Genomic DNA, 17,363 nt, shown 5'->3' on the forward strand with positions numbered 1-17,363 from the left:
TATTACATTATTTTCAGTTCTTTTGGAGACAGAACAATTAATAGATAAGCTGATACAGATCATTCTTCATATTTCTGTATTGAGATCGCACTTACTGACATTTCTATCTCTGAATTGCATTTACTGCAATACATACCGTTCTCTACCAGTGTATATTTAAAGACGTAACATCTAAATATTGAGTAAGGTCAGGTAATTCCTTAGACCTGTCTGTAGCTGTCTGAATTCTATTGCAAACATATTTTGTAAATATAGTGGAAATAAGTGTTTGCTGCTTCCAAATACAAGAGTAGGCTACATCCTATTACTGATTGTAGCTGATAAATATAGTCTCAATTTCAGTTGTCAATAGCCATATCTGCCAATTTACAGCTACATTGTATAAGGTATCAAAAGAGAATCAACAACCTAAGTGGACATTTGAACTTTTATATTGACCTGTGTAGAACATTGAAGTGAGTGAGAAATACTGTTTGAGTGAAAAAAACTATTAAAAAAAAACTGTCATATCACCCAGTTCTTACAGTAGTGTTCATTGTATAGTGGTATTAACACTTGCACCTTAAATTTGGAATATAAGTAAATTTACAGAAAATATTTACATTTATTCCTGTTAGATTTACGCTGATTGCATTTCTATAGCAGTGTTTGTCACTTTTGTACACATTTTCATCACTTATTGATCCTATAGGGAACAAAGGTACATTTTATCTGTGTCCAATAGTGTAATAAAGAGTAAATACTTTGCAACAAGCTTATTTTCTTTGGGGAAAAACTGCTGAACTCGGGATAACCATGCCAAGGCGAGGGAAAAGATCAGAAGCATCAAAACAGCGTTGGAGGAAGCTGAGCTTAGAAGTTGGTGTACCCAGTCAGCAGACACACACAGCAGAGTCTGGTCACACAGCCCCTGTACAGGTCACAGCCAGCCAGCCAGATGTGATGTATGTCAGAGCCTCCCACTGCCAGGCTGATGCTAGATATAATGAGTACTCCAGAAATGCTCAGTGCGCTTGTAATTCTCTCACATTTCTTGTCCATCACAATGAAAATGAGCAGCTCCAAAGCCCTGATCTTGATTGCATACTGGAGGAAGGCGATGCTGTGTACACTAGTGTCAGGGCAATGCTCGAGATAGAGAACAGATTTAAGGAGAGACGTTTGGCCTTTGATGAGCTCCCATGCTGGGCTATGTGCAATAACCATGAGTACGATGTCATCAAAGCAGATGTAATGCATGGTTTCTTCACTGCTACTGCCCCTTGTGCAGAAATGGAAGCGCTGTACCCAAACCTTGCAACAAGACTTCAGTGTCTCTCAACCGATGTCAATCAAGCATTGCTTACATTATCTGGGACCACCATTGCTGTATTCAGAGACACCTCTGGAAGATATGGCATCTTTGACCCACACTCCAGGTCAGCTGATGGACTGATACTGATGGAACACTCTGGAGGCAAAGCTTTAATGCTGTCTTTCAAAAGTTTGAGATTTGAGAGTAGGGCTGAAACGATTCCTCGAGAAACTCGAGTAACTCGATTACTAAAAATCATCGATGCAAATTCTTTGCATCGAAGCTTCGTTTAATCCATATAACTATATACACACTCAGTGTTTCGCACGGATGATTATTACTGTTGCACAACGCGCTGGAGAAAGAGAGAGAAAATAGCGAGGGGCGAAGAGAAGAGACAGGCCAGAGAAAACGACAGAAAGTGTCCAAAGTTTCGGATCCAGTGTTGCCAACTTGGCGACTTTGTCGCTAGACTTAGCGACTTTTCAGACCCCCCTGGCGACTTTATTTCTCAAAAGCGACTAGCGACAAATCTGCCGACTTTTTCTGACCATGGGAAGCAATGTTAATGTGTTGAATCCCAAAGCATTTGGCAATAAATTGGTTCGGCTGATGCCGGTTTTCTCTACTTGCTTGTCTAATCCAGAGGGGTCTGACGATCACAGCGCTTCCCACACACAGCGTAGCTCCTTCCCTCCGCTGAGAGCAGGGACTGTAGGATATGGTCCACTTGTAATTTCTACCGGCGTACGCCGAAACTGGCCCCGGTGGGCGGAGTCAGCACTTAATATTAAAACGGGATGAGATGAAGGCTAGTAAAGAATGCACGTTAATTATGGCTATATGTAATGGCTAGTTAAGAACGTAAATCAATATGGTGGCTAGTTATGATGTCCCTAAGTTAGCTAAGTTTTGCTCAAGAAAATAACCACAGAAAATAAAATGCTGCAGTCAATTTGTGAAAGCCTGAGCTTCATTCATGTTATTATTATGATAGTCACACACATACACACACACACACACACACCTACTCCCCTCACAGTGATGCATAAAATACCCCAGAAAGCAAAATATCAAGTGGTGTAAGTAGCAATTGGAGCCTAAAATGCACCAGTCCAATACAGCAGGTATATTCAGTTTAGTTTGATTGCAGTGAGTAGGGTCAGCAGGTGTAGGGCAACCCTTCAACATAGTAAATAAATGTACATTAGCCAGTCTTATGAACTTGTATGATATTTAGGCCTAGTAATAAATATCAATAATAATTATTATTTCACCTCGTTTTCAGTAAATCACAGTGTCGTATGGACAGCTTCGTGCGGACAGCTTTTCTCTTTTGTATATTTACTATTGCTCTTTAATAAAGCAAAAGTATTTCTTATCCGATTACTCGATTAATCGATGGAATAATCGGTAGAATACTCGATTACTAAAATAATCGATAGCTGCAGCCCTAATTGAGAGATTACATATGATGTTTGACTGGGTGTCTCCTGATAAGCAATATAATTTCATGCCCGTCTCATTTCAGAGGGTAGATGTATCTGTAAATGATGTTCCACACCAAGCAGATCCTGCTGCACACATCCCTGATCCAGCTGCATGTGCTGAAACGGCAGAGGTCACACTTTCTGTTCAGCAAGTTGAAACACAGACCGGTAATGATGCAAAATTATCAAACCAACAACAAGGAAAGACTTCATATGGCAAGCAATTTGAGCTACATGCATCCAGTAATTTAAAAAAAATGACCAAAGGGCAACGGAAAAAGAAAATTCAAAGAGCTGTAGCAAAGAGAAAAAGTGAAAAAGCTTCAAGCTATGAAAACAGAAAGGCAAAAAAGAGGCTGCATGATAAGAACAAATATTCAAAGTCTCTACTGTTCAGGATGAATAAAAAACTGTCATTAAATTATTCAAATGACTTTGAATACCGTGCAAAGAAAATAAGTAATATCAGTACACGATACAATCAAGATGAAAAATTTCGGATGAAACGGAAATCCTATATCACTACACGATACAATCAAGATGAAGAATTTCTGACAAAACGGAAATCCTGTTTCACTACACGATACAATCAAGATGAAGAATTTCGGACAAAATGGAAATCCTATTTCACTACACGATACAATCAAGATGAAGAATTTCGGACAAAACGGAAATCCTGTTTCACTACACGATACAATCAAGATGAAAAATTTCGGATGAAAAGGAAATCATATATCACTACACGATACAATCAAGATGAAGTATTTCGCACAAAACAAATGTCTTATATAACAGAACGATATGCAAATGACCAAGTGTACAGAAAGAAACAAAAACAGTCTCTACTAAACAGATATATAAATGATCCAAAGTTCAGATCACACCATGTAAAACGCTGTGCACTTCACACAAAAAACAGGTATGCCAGTGAACCAGCTTTCAGGATGCTTCACAAATTGCGCTGTGCCCAACGCATAAAGAGAAAATATAGACAAGGCAACTTTTGGTGCCAGACTTCAGCAACTCGTTACAACCAATAATCGACCCAATGAAATGCAAAGCAGGCTGATACAGCTGGCTATATCATCTTTCAAGCAGGCTATACAACGTGCCCCGACGTGTGTGTGTACAGTGTGTCACAGAGTGCTGTTTCCTGATCAAGTGAAACAATGCAACCGTGCAGCATACATAAAGAACCCCGCTATCATTCCTGCTTGCCTGACTGGTACCTATGTTCATGTATGCAATGAAACATGTGCAGGCCTCGAACAATGCTGCATTCCTGAGAGGAGAACAGAATGGATCTGTCATAGCTGTCATGAGAATCTCAAGTCAGGACGTATGCCAACAATAGCAGTAGCCAACAAGTTAGCGCTGTCACCAATTCCATCAGAGCTGCGTGATTTAAACATACTGGAAAGACAACTCCTGGCAAAAATGTTGCCCTTTTCAAAGATTGTGACACTTGCAAAAGGGAAACAGAGAGCTATACACGGTGCTATGGTGTGCGTACCATCGGAGGTGGAAACAACAGTGACCAGCTTACCAAGATCTCACAGCACCTCCCAGCTCTTGAAAGTGAAATTGAAAAGACGCCTGAGTTATAAATCATACCAGCAATTTCAGACAGTGAACATGAAAAATGTCCTTGCTGGCCTATCAAAACTGAAAGAGACTCACTCTGAATACAAAGACATAACCATCAACAATAATGCTGTCTTTCATGTTGACAACATGACACATGACCAAATTGATGACGTTGAAGTGACAGGGGCACAAGTATCCATCGCACCCGGTGTTATCTCTGTGCAGGCATCTCACTGTCAGGCTCACAAGGACTATAAGGAGTTTTCAAGAAATCATCAATGCACATGTATGGCTCTCACATTTTTGGCCCACCATAATGAGGAAGCAGAGTTAAGCAGTGCTGATCTTGACAACATACTAAAGCGTGGTGATTCTCTCTATACTGATGTCAAACAAAAGCTCATTGCAGAGGAGAAGTTTAGAGACAACCACTTGACCATGGAAGAACTGCCACAGACTGTTCAAACTGAGAGAGATGAATACACAGTGATCAAGTCTCCAGTGATGATGGGATACCTGAGAGCCAAAGCTTTGCGTGCTGACTGGGAGAGTTGGTGGCTTGATCTTTCCACAAGACTTGAGTGTCTGTCATCAGAGGTCCACCATGCATTGCTTATTGTATCTCCTGAGTGCATTGCTGTGTTTCGTGACAGATCAGGAAGATTTGGTTTCTTTGATTCTCACTCTAGAACTGCTGATGGTTTGCGTGACCCTGGTAACGGAACTGCTGTGATGCTCACTTTTACACATCTGAGTGATATGATTGAAAGAATTCACATGTTGTTCCAAATTCATGCTGATGAAGCCCCATATGATTTCTTGCCAGTGTCATTTGAAAGTGTAAACATGCCCTCTGATGAAAATGGTGCATCACAAAATGCCATGGCTGTGTCATATAATGACTCTGAGTTAATGGATGTTGACAACTGTGATGGTAGTGATTTAACAATGGAACAAGAGCATGGTTGGCAAATCAAAAAGGAACACAACACCACTTGCCACCTGTAGGAGAAAATGATGCACAGCATGAACAAACTAGTACATCAGATTCCCAAAGTGATGTGATGGAGGTTGATAATGATAACGTACTTGAGCAGAACACAGATGCAACACTTAGAAATGAAAGTGATGGACAAAATGAGCAGTCACCTAACTCAGAGGAGGAGAAAGATGATCTGAGACCTGGTCTTGCCCTTGACACTTGCCTGCAACCAACTGATATTGGACAGGATATTCTATCATATGGTGAAGGAATATTCAGTATCGCCCCTGCCGAAGGAAAAAGGCCAGTCAGCTTTTTTAAAACACCAACACTAGAAGCAATGGCTTTCCCTGTTCAGTTCCCTACTGGAAATAACACACTCGATGAGGTCAGACAGATAAAAATATCTCCAAGCATGTACTTCAATGCAAGGCTGTTTTCTGTGGATACTCGTTTTGCGAGAGAACAAACCTACCTCTTCTTTGCACAGTTTGTCACAGAGATACACATGGTCACATCTAGTATGTCAATACAGTTAAGAAAAGGGAAAGCTAAAACCAAAGATGGCCGCAAAATATCTAACAGCCTATTGCGGGATAAGCGTGAGATTGAGAAACTGGTACACAATAAGGATGCAACAAGATTCATGCAGCCTCTGAGAGGGACTCCAGCATACTGGGACAAAACGCTAAAAGATCTGCTCGCCATGATCAGACAGTTGGGGAAGCCTACTTTCTTCTGTACATTCAGTGCTGCAGAGATGAGATGGCCAGAGGTTATAACAGCAATAAAAGCACAACAAGGTGAACAGGTGGAATTTTCAGAGCTTGACTGGACTACAAAATGTGACATACTACGAAGCAACCCTGTCACAGTCATGCGCATGTTTGAGAAACGTGTCGATGCGTTAATGAGAGATCTGCTCATGTCAGAGGCACAGCCCATTGGTGAGGTACTCTGATGCAACCGTGTGTGCCTTTGTCGATCGCTACATAACATGCCAGCTGCCAGATACAATCAAAGACCCTGAGCTGTACAGCATAGTTACGGAGGTTCAGACGCACAGCAGAAATCATTCCACTTCATGCAGGAAAGGCTCTAAACTCTGCCGTTTTGGTTTTCCAAAGCCACCTATGCCACAGACAAAGATAACTCGCCCAAGGTCAGCAAACATGGATGAAGCAGACACCTCAGTTCCAAAAGAGTCAAACAACAATGATTCAGACACACAGGCAGCCAAATTGAAACTCAAACCAGTGTTGGATCTGCTCAACGACCCTAACGTCTCTTTCGACAGTCTATCAGAGCTGTTAGCCCAATGTAATTTGAGCTTGGAGGAATACAAGCAATGCGCTGAGGCAATGACCAAGTCGAGTGTGATTATCATGAAGCGAGATCCAAAAGACTGTTGGGTGAATGGATACAACGCAGATCTACTGAGAGCCTGGAATGCCAACATGGATATCCAGTACATTCTCGACCACTACAGATGCGTTATGTACATGTTGTCGTACATATCCAAACCCGAACACGACATGAGTGAATATCTAAAGGCAATAATCCAAGATGTCAGGCAAACAGATGTAACTCAGCAGGAGGAAATGAAGCAAATTATGCAGGCTTACTCTAAACATAGACAAGTTAGCGCTCAAGAGTCTGTGGCCCGAACGTGCAGCCTGCCACTGAAAAAAAGCTCCCGCAACGTTGTGTTTATACAGACAGATGACAATGCCCTGAAAATGAGTCTTCCCATGAGTGCACTGGAGAACAAGACACCAGAGTCACTGGATGTGTGGATGACAGGATTACCAGAGAAATACAGGGCAAGACCAGAAACACCTGAATTTGAAACTATGTGTCTGGCAGACTTTGCTTCAGGTTGTAGAGTTGTCTATGGCAGGCAAAAGAATGGGAAGAATGTTGTGCCTCTACTCAATGACGCGGGACACATTCAAAAACCAACAGTAGGGAAACCTGCACTTATCAGATATGTCCGCTTTTCCCAGGAAAGAGATCCAGAGAAACACTATGGCAGGCTACTCAAATTGTATCTCCCTAACCGCTCTGACTCACAGCTGAAAACCAAGAGATTCCCAACATATGAAGCATTTTACAAAAGTGCCTGTGTGAAACTACCAGGAACTGAGTACATCCACTCTGTGTACGAAATTGTGAATGAAAACAGAGCACAATATGAGCAACATGAAGAAGAGGTAGAGAGAGCCGTTAAGGAGTTTGAACAGAATGGCCCTTTTGAGGATGCATGGTCCACTTTTGCACCTGAAATTGATCTAGTTCGGTTGGAATGTATTGCAGAACAAGAGCAAGTACACCCTGATGAACAAAATGAACAAGATGATATTCCAGACTACAGCACTCGCTCAGATGAAAGAGGAGGAACAGTACCAACAGTGGAAGGCCCCAAAATAAACAATAAAGTCATCCACTCGATGTATCAAAACCTGAACCAGACACAGGCCTCTATATTTTACACAGTCCGTGATTGGTGCACAAAGCGCGTGTGGGGCCAAAATCCTGACCAGTTCTTCTATTTCATCACTGGAGGCGCCGGCTGTGGCAGGTCACATCTCATCAAATGCATCTATGCTGAGGCCACTAAGATACTGTGTGAACTCCCCCGACTCTGTGAAGAAACAGACATATCGATGCCCACAGTGTTACTGATTGCATTCACTGGTACCGCAGCATTCAACATATCAGGAAAAACACTGTATTCCACTCTCAAACTGCCGAGAAGTTTAAAGCCACCTTATCAAGGACTTGGAAATGCACTAGATGAAGTCAGGTCTACACTGTCAAATGCAGAGATAATTATTAGGGATGCACCGATCCGATACTGATATCGGATATCGGTCCGATACTGACTCAAATAGCTGGATCGGGTATCGGTGACAATGGGGCCGATCTATTCAATTCAATTCTATGCTTATGTCTACGTGCGCATACTACGTCATGCGTCAGCAGCGCGCCGGTAGACCCGGCCATTTGCCTTCGGTCCGTCCGGTGGCTCCTCCGGTCCAGCACATGGATGTATTAAACTAGATCCAGTAGCTCCGGAGGATGCCTGCCGCGCGCAGCGTCTCGCGCACTGAATTCTCGCTCATGGGGCGCGAGCCTCCCGCAGCTAGCATCCAGGCTAACAAGCTAACCTGGCGCCCAACCCTCATAACAGAGCCGGGGTCGGGGTGAGCTGACCGGGGGTCGGTGCTGATGCTCGGTAGTTAAAAACACACCTGCATGAATACTTTGTCTCGGTTATATGTTTAAACTCTCCCGGGTCACCGCGCGGCCGAGCAGGCTGCCATTTAACCTGCTAGGTAAAGTAGTTTTCCACCAATTATACAATCGGCGCGTCCAGCCAGACTCCATTCATAAATCCAAGGTTTACGGGGACTCGGCTGTAGGTCAACGTTGTTTCCTGCCACAACACGATTTAAAGTGTTTTCCGTGTTCGTCAGGTACTGCTGCTCCATTCGGCCGACACATAGTCAGACTAACATACCTTGATTTTTTTTCTGAGGGCTGTTTCATAAAGCAAGATTACCAGTTAAGCCAGAGTTATTTCAGTAATTTAGGCTTATTCTGCATATTTTGAATGTTTTGTTTTTACCAAGTTACTTGTTTATACTACTTGTGTGAATTGTGATTTAATTTATCAAGTTTGTTTGCACTAGTTTGTGACTTAATTGTGATTTAATGTTTACATTTTGTTCTCATTTGATGCAGTTGTATTGTTTTATACTGGAATTTTAATTCCTGACCAATTTGTTGCTGCATTTAAAAGGTTTACACTTGAATTGTAATTCCTGTTAATTTTGAAGATGTTTTACCAAGTTGCTGGAGCACGATTATTTATTATTTTAATAATAAATAACAATTGAGTACATTTATATCTATGTATTTATTTGTTACATTTTGTTTTACAAAGTTAGGAAAGCAATGTTAAAGTCAAGCCTGATGTTGCTTTACACATAAAAGAATGATCCCAGTCTCTTCCACACAGTGAGGCATAGCCTACAGTTTATTAATTAAACACTGGTATCGGATCGGTACTCGGTATCGGCCGATACCCAAAGCCCAGTTATCGGTATCGGTATCTGGACTGAAAAAGTCGGATCGGTGCATCCCTAATAATTATCATTGATGAAGTGTCAATGGTTTCGAAACATCTGTTTGCCTATGTCAACTGGAGATTGCAGCAGATCAAAGGCAGCAAAAAACCTTTTGGAGGCATGTCAGTTATTGCGGTTGGAGACTTTCATCAGCTGCCCCCACTTGGAAAAGCAAAAGCCCTCTGTGTGTTTGAGGATCATGTGATCGACTTCTGGCAAGAGCATTTTCAAATGATCACGCTGACAGAGATCATGCGACAGAAAGAGGATGTTGCTTTTGCCCAACTGCTGAACAGAATCCGGGTGAAACAAAAGACAGAGCCCCTATCTGAGGATGACAAAGCTTTGCTCTCACAAGCTGTGACTGACCCGGCAAACTGCCCCAATGATGTGATACAAATATTTGTAACCAACAAAGAGGTGGATGAACACAATGCTGCAACAATATCCGCTCTTCACAGCAATATCATTAATATAGATGCAGATGACTACAAAAAAGATCCACGGACAGGAAAGGAGATCTGCCTGACATGATACAAGCTGCCGAGGGTGCCCGTGTAATGCTCATCAGAAATATAGATGTGGAAGACGGCCTGGTGAACGGTTCGTTTGGCAAGATTTCCAGAATTGTGACTCAGACTCTAAATGGTGTGAGCAGAGTACAAATGCTTGGTCTGGAGCTTGACAGTTCAAGTGCAGGACAGAAACACTGCAACAAGGTACCTGGTGGACCTGATAACCTGGTGTACATTGAGAGAATAGAGGAAAACCTGAGCAGAAAAGGAGTGGTTCGCAGGCAATTCCCAATGAAGTTAGCGTTTGCGTGCACAACGCACAAAGTTCAAGGCATGACAACACAGTCTGCAGTAGTTTCACTGAAACATGTATTTGAACCAGGCATGGCATATGTTGCACTGAGCAGAACAACTTCCCTCCGTGGACTGCATGTCACTCATTTGGATGAAAAGAAAATATACACAGATCCTGAAATCACAGCCTCTCTGCAGAGCATGAGAAAAGCATCACTTGACCACATGATGCCACTATTGCAAATTGCACGAGCATCAAATCAAACACCTACTCTAAAAATCATTCATCACAACACAGAGGGATTACAGTGTCACATTCAGGATATCAAAAGTCATCATGAGTTGAGACTTGCAGATATTTTGTGTTTTACGGAAACTTGGCTTTCAGGCTCTTCTGTTGATGAAAGTCTCCAACTGGAAGGCTACAACATGTTCAAACGCAACAGACACGCCTCGTACACAAACTCTTCTCAGATTTCTGACAAAAACGGTGGAGGAGTTGTTGTCTATGTGAAAAGCCACTGTGAAGCTCAGGCCATACGCACATATGCACAATGTGACTGACCTGGAGTATGTTGTCGTCAAAATTGAGGCCCCAGTGAGTGCACTGATCGCTGTAGTCTACAGACCTCCAAAGTACAGCCTGCTGCAATTCCTGTCTAACCTGCGCAGCCTACTGGATTGTTTGGACATCATAGATCACCACCCGATCATTGTCTGTGGAGACTTCAATGAGGATCTGTTATCAAAAGAAAGGAAGCCCATCTTTGAGCTGTTTCAGTTGAGAGGATACACACAACTCATCAACACTGCCACCACTGAGAAGCAGACCCTGCTGGATCACATTTTCATTTCCAGACCAGAGCAATGCCTGCAGTCAGGTGTTCTGCAAACGTATTACAGCTATCATGATCCAACCTTCTGCGTTTTGTCTTCAAATATGACATGACTGGAGCGTAATATCACACATGTTGCATTAATGGTTGCATTGTTGTTGTTGAACTTATAATAGCAGACCTTGCATTTGGTAACTTTGTATTTGATAACTTAATTATTGGAGCGTAATGTTACATATCTTGTATTAATGGTTACATTATTGTTGTTGAACTTATGATAGCAGACTTTGCATTTGGTAATCAAGTATATGATAATCTAATTTTTGGAGCCTAATTTCACAAGTCCTATATTAATTGGTCAACTTAATCAACCTATCAACTAATTTGGAAAAAAATGTGGGTGGAAGGAAGACACAGCTCTTCAGTTGTGTCTTCCTTACTTCACCCCACACACCAATGCCCCACCCATTAATCAACCTATCAACTCATTTGGAAAATTTAAACCTCCACCTCTGGCCACTTGCCCGAGGATATTATTGATGCTGGCCCCTCCCCTCCTCCAGCCCTTGTGTGCTGTGAGGTGCTGGATCAGCTGACCTTCCCATCAATGGTGGACTCCAGCACAGTACTAAGCTCTTCCTCACAGTCCATAAGGTATTGGACTTTTAAATATTACATTTAATACATAGTACACTGTTTGCACTAATCATATTGTTTGCTGATATTATTGTTACGCTTGACTTTTTGTTTTTTACAGCCAAGACATATTCAGTCATATTCACATTAACTTCTTCCTGCAGGGCTTCCTCCAATGTCATCTCTCCACTTCACCATCCAGACACTCAGGACTGCACAGAGAGGAGGACACTAAACACCACTGAAGGTCCTGCAGGAGATGTTGTGCAGCCCTGCACAAATGTTCAGGCTGAAATGATGGTGAAGAGAAACTGGTTTTGTGCCTTGCAGCAGTCCATAAGGTATTTGATTACTAAATATTGTTTTACATAGAACTTCACTAACCAATACTACTTTACATACTACATACATACACACATACTTCTTTTTACACATTATTGTTACTCTACACTGTATTACAACTTCCTGTTTTTCTTTTCAGAACTACTGCCAACCTCCTCTCTCCACATCACCTTCTGGACACCCAGCGCTACACGGAGCGGTAGAAGGCAACTAGTAATACAGGAGAAGAGACACAGCTTTGAGGATCATAATTTTAGATAAAGAGGCTGTTGTTAAGGAGGCCATATACATCAAACTGGAACGACCTTCACTAAACAGAGGGGAGGAGTGCATCATCACCGCTACATACAACGCTGTCATAACATCTGGAGGACCATAGTGCCAATGCCAAGTTTTAACATCTTTCCAGCAGTTTCAGACATATTCACACCTCCACTCATGCGACTCAAAAGACTCTCATGTTCATGGTGTGAATCACCCACACAGGTTAAATGCCAGGGAATTCTCCACCATTCAGTACAGCTGGAGAAGCCTCTCGGATGAGTGGTGAAACACCTTCCACTCTTCCAGTGGATTTTGTTATTTATTTTGTTTATTTTTATTTTTTGACATCTTACTTCCTTAATTTAATGTGTTTTGTGTTGAAACAATTATTGTTTTTGCTCTTATTAGGTGGCAAGGCCTACATCTACTTAAAAACCTTTAACCATTTCCGCTTCTAATAGTACTTCTACTACTGCTTCTACTGCCCCCTAGCACTAGTACTACAACACTACTACAGTAGTGCAACTACTAATTCAACTACTTCCACTGCTTGAACTCCTGCAACTACTACATTTTCTGAATATTTTGACTTTTATTAGTAAAAGTTCTTTTCAAAAAGCAATAATTGTGTACATAAAGTGCCTTGATTTTCAGAATTGTATCTTCAATTTTGAATTCATGAAAACTATTTGTGTTCTGCCCTTATTGTCACACAAAGCTCTCATTCAGGAGCAGACAGGAAAAATGTTGAAGCCAGCTGTAGGTCATTCCTTCCTTCCCTTTTTCCCTCTTCCTTCTGGAATGAAGGAAAGAAACAAAGAGGGAAGAAAAGAACATAGCTTTTCTCCCTTGTTTCTTTCCTTCATTCCAGAGTTTGATTTTGGTTTTGTTTGGTCTCTGCTTTTTTTGTTTTTTTGTTTTGATGTTTAACTGTGTCCCTGAATTGATGGGGGGCCCACAAGCAGGCTTTGAGGCCTGATTGGTTGCCCCATCACCCTTATGATTTTGGTTTTGTTTATGTATTTTTATTTTGATGTTTAATTGTTTCCCTGATTTGATGGGGGGCCTACAGGCAGGTGGAAACACTGTAAGGCCTGATAGGTTACCCCATCGCCCTTATAGTTGTTGTTTTTTTTAGATTGTTTTATATTCTCATCTCATGTATATAGTCTAATATGTATTGTCAATACTGAGACCAATTTATTGTAAATGTACATATATTTGATCAAATATATACCATTATACAGTATATTTTAATATGTATTTTATCAGATTTTAGAGCATTATCAATACCAGATTTATGATTCATCAGGAATCTGAAGACACATTTAATGTTTGTCTAGCAGTCTATGTTCTAATGTAATACCCATGATTTCTCTTTTATTCCTGTATAAATTGAGAAATACATTATTTTGAAATACAGCATGACTTCCATTTCCGTATATACATGTCAGTTCAGGTTGACAATTTGAAACATTCTGTATGTTACATTATATTGACAACACCTAAACTATTTTAGGTAAAGAGCTTGATGTACACTTAATAAGATCCATTATTATAACTTCTAGTACTGTACTACTACTGCAGCTACTTCTACTGCTACTACTACTACTACTGCAGCTACTTCTACTGCTACTACTACTGCAGCTACTACTACTGCTACTACTTCTAATACTGCTACTACTGCTACTACTACCACTACTTATACTGCTACTACTACTACTTATACTGCTACCACTACTACTTCTAATACTGCTACTACTACTACTGCTACTACTACTACTTCTACTGCTACCACTACTACTTCTAATACTGCTACTACTATTACTGCTACTACTACTGCTACCACTACTACTTCTAATACTGCTACTACTACTGCTACTACTAGTACTGCAGCTACTTCTACTGCTACTACGACTACTACTGCAGCTACTACTACTGCTACTACTTCTAATACTGCTACTACTACTACTGCTACTACTACTACTTCTACTACTACTGCTACTACAACTACCTCTAATACTACTACTACTACTGCTACTGCTATCACTACTACTGCTAATAGTACTACTACTGCTACTTCTACTACTATTACTACTTCTTATACTACTACTATTACTACTGCTACTACTTCTAATACTACTACTACTTCTAATACTGCTACTATTACTACTGCTACTACTTCTAATGCTGCTACTATTACTACTGCTACTACTTCTAATACTACTGCTATTACTACTACTACTACTAATACTGCTACTATTACTACTGCTACTACTTCTAATACTACTACTACTTCTAATACTGCTACTATTACTACTGCTACTACTTCTAATACTACTACTGCTTCTAATACTGCTACTATTACTAATGCTACTACTTCTAATAATACTACTACTAATACTGCTACTATTACTACTGCTACTACTTCTAATACTACTACTAAACTACTTCTAATACTGCTACTATTACTACTGCTACTACTTCTAATACTACTACTACTACTGCTACTATTACTACTGCTACTACTTCTATTACTACTACTATTACTACTGCCACTAGTTCTAATACTACTACTACTTCTAATACTGCTACTATTACTACTGCTACTACTTCTAATACTACTACTACTTCTAATACTGTTACTACTACTGCTACTACTGCTACTGCTACTAGTATTACTACTACTGTTACTACTACTACTATTTCTAATGCTGCTACTACTACTGCCACTACTACTGCAGCTACTACTACTGCTACTACTACTACTTCTAATACTGCTACTACTTCTACTGCTACTACTACTACTTCTACTACTACTGCTACTACTACCTCTAATACTACTACTACTACTACTACTGTTACTACTGCTAATAGTACTACTACTGCTACTTCTACTACTACTACTACTTCTAATACTACTACTTCTAACACTGCTACTACTACAACTATTACTTCAGCTAAGTACTGCTTCAAACACCAGATCGAAATACTCAAAATGTACAAACATTTAAACTCTTTGTAATGAAATTCAACTGTCTTCAGCCCTCTCTTGTTGAAGCAAGCACACAAATTTTCTTCAGAAAATGTAACCTTTTCTAGTGTTATTCTTCTTACTTATTATTATTCAACAACTTCTTTTTATTCTTCCGGACACTTTTTTAAACTTTAATGCGGCTTGAACCGTTTGAGCTATCGATGCGGTTCCAACTCTCAAACGTTCAGCATGTTCGGGAATAGCGTGCTTCTATTTTTATAAGCATTCCGATGTTTACTTTTTCCGCTATTTACATTTAAACGGGAATTTTTTTCCCAATAGAAATGAATGGCGGAATGTTCAGCTCACTAGAGTGCGTGATGTCATCCCCACTCTAGCCGCTCTTCAGACTTCAGATGCTGTGATTTTGTACTAAATATTCAAATTTCTTAAACTGTTGTTATTCCCACAACTTTCACACTATATACACGTTACACATCAAACTGTTCAGCTACTCCTTCTGCCACTCACAATGTAAATATCAAAGTCATAGTTCAGCTTTTTCAGCTATGATTGTTTGTTCAACACTAGTGCAAAACTGTGTTTTACAGCCCCTTTCTATCTTTTAAACAGCTTTGTCATTTCCACATTCTCAAACTGTCACTATTCCCACAGTTTTCATACTACATACATATATTTTACAGCAAACTGTTCAGCTACTCCTTCTGCCACTCACAATGTAAATATCTAAGTAATAGCATTTGTAGTTTTTGAGCTGTGATGGTTTGTTCAACACTAGTGCTTTACAGTAATTTTGCCTACTTTAAACAGCTTTTTCTTTCTGCATATGCAGTATTTAAACTGTAGTAGTTCCCACAAGTTTCACACTACATACATATATTATATATCAAACTGTTCAGCTACTTCTTCTCTCTCTCACAATATAAATATCTAAGTGATGGGATTTGTAGTTTTTGAGCTATGATGGTTTGTTCAACACTAGTGCTGTACAGTTTTTGGCTCCTATGAGCAGATTTTTTCTGCTGACACATATTTGAACTATCACAATGTCCACAACTTTAAGACTACATGCATATATTACACATTAAAATGTTCAGCCAGTCCTACTCTTTTTCACAATGTAAATACCTAAGTGCTGGGATTTGTAGTTTTTTAGTTAGGTACGTTTGTTCAACATTAGTGCTCCAATTCAACTTTTTCCACTTCATTTTACTACAGTTCAACTTCTTCAACTTTCTTTCAACTGTAATAATTCCCACAAATTTGAACAGTTCATTCACATATTACACATCAAACTGTTCAGCTGTTCCTGCTTTAACTTATGTGTAAATATCTAAGTGATAGCATTTGTAGTTTTTGAGTTAGGGACGTTTGTTCAACACTAGTGCTTTACAGTCATTTTGCCTACTTTAAACAGCTGTTTCTTCTTGCATATTCAGTATTTGAACTGTAGTAGTTTCCACTATTTTCACACTACATACATATATTATATATATAACTGTTCAGCTACTTCTTCTGTCACTGACAATGTAAATATCTAAGTGGTAGCATTTGTAGTTTTTGAGCTATGATGGTTTGTTCAACATTAGTTATTATTAGCTGTACTGTTTTTGGCTCTTATGAACAGATTTTTCCTGTTTACACATATTTGAACTGTCACAGTTTCCAGAATTTTAGCACTATGTGCATATATTACACATTAAAATGTTCAGCCAGTTCTGCTCTTTCTCACAATCTAAATGGTGGGATTTGTAGTTTTTGAATTATGAACGTTTGAGCTCCACTTGCGCCTCTGCTGCTCTCCTACTGCAGCTTTCCTAATGCTGCTGTCTGCACTTCTCCACTTTGATACACACGTGGCTCTCTCTCTCCCTCTCTCTGTTAATACTGCTACTACTGCTACTGCTTCTACTTCTACTTCTAATACTACTACTACTGCTTCTAATACTGCTACTATTACTACTGCTACTACTTCTAATACTACTACTACTA

Source organism: Centroberyx gerrardi, chromosome 2 (assembly GCF_048128805.1).
Source record: "Centroberyx gerrardi isolate f3 chromosome 2, fCenGer3.hap1.cur.20231027, whole genome shotgun sequence".
Classification (NCBI taxonomy): Eukaryota; Metazoa; Chordata; class Actinopteri; order Beryciformes; family Berycidae; genus Centroberyx; species Centroberyx gerrardi.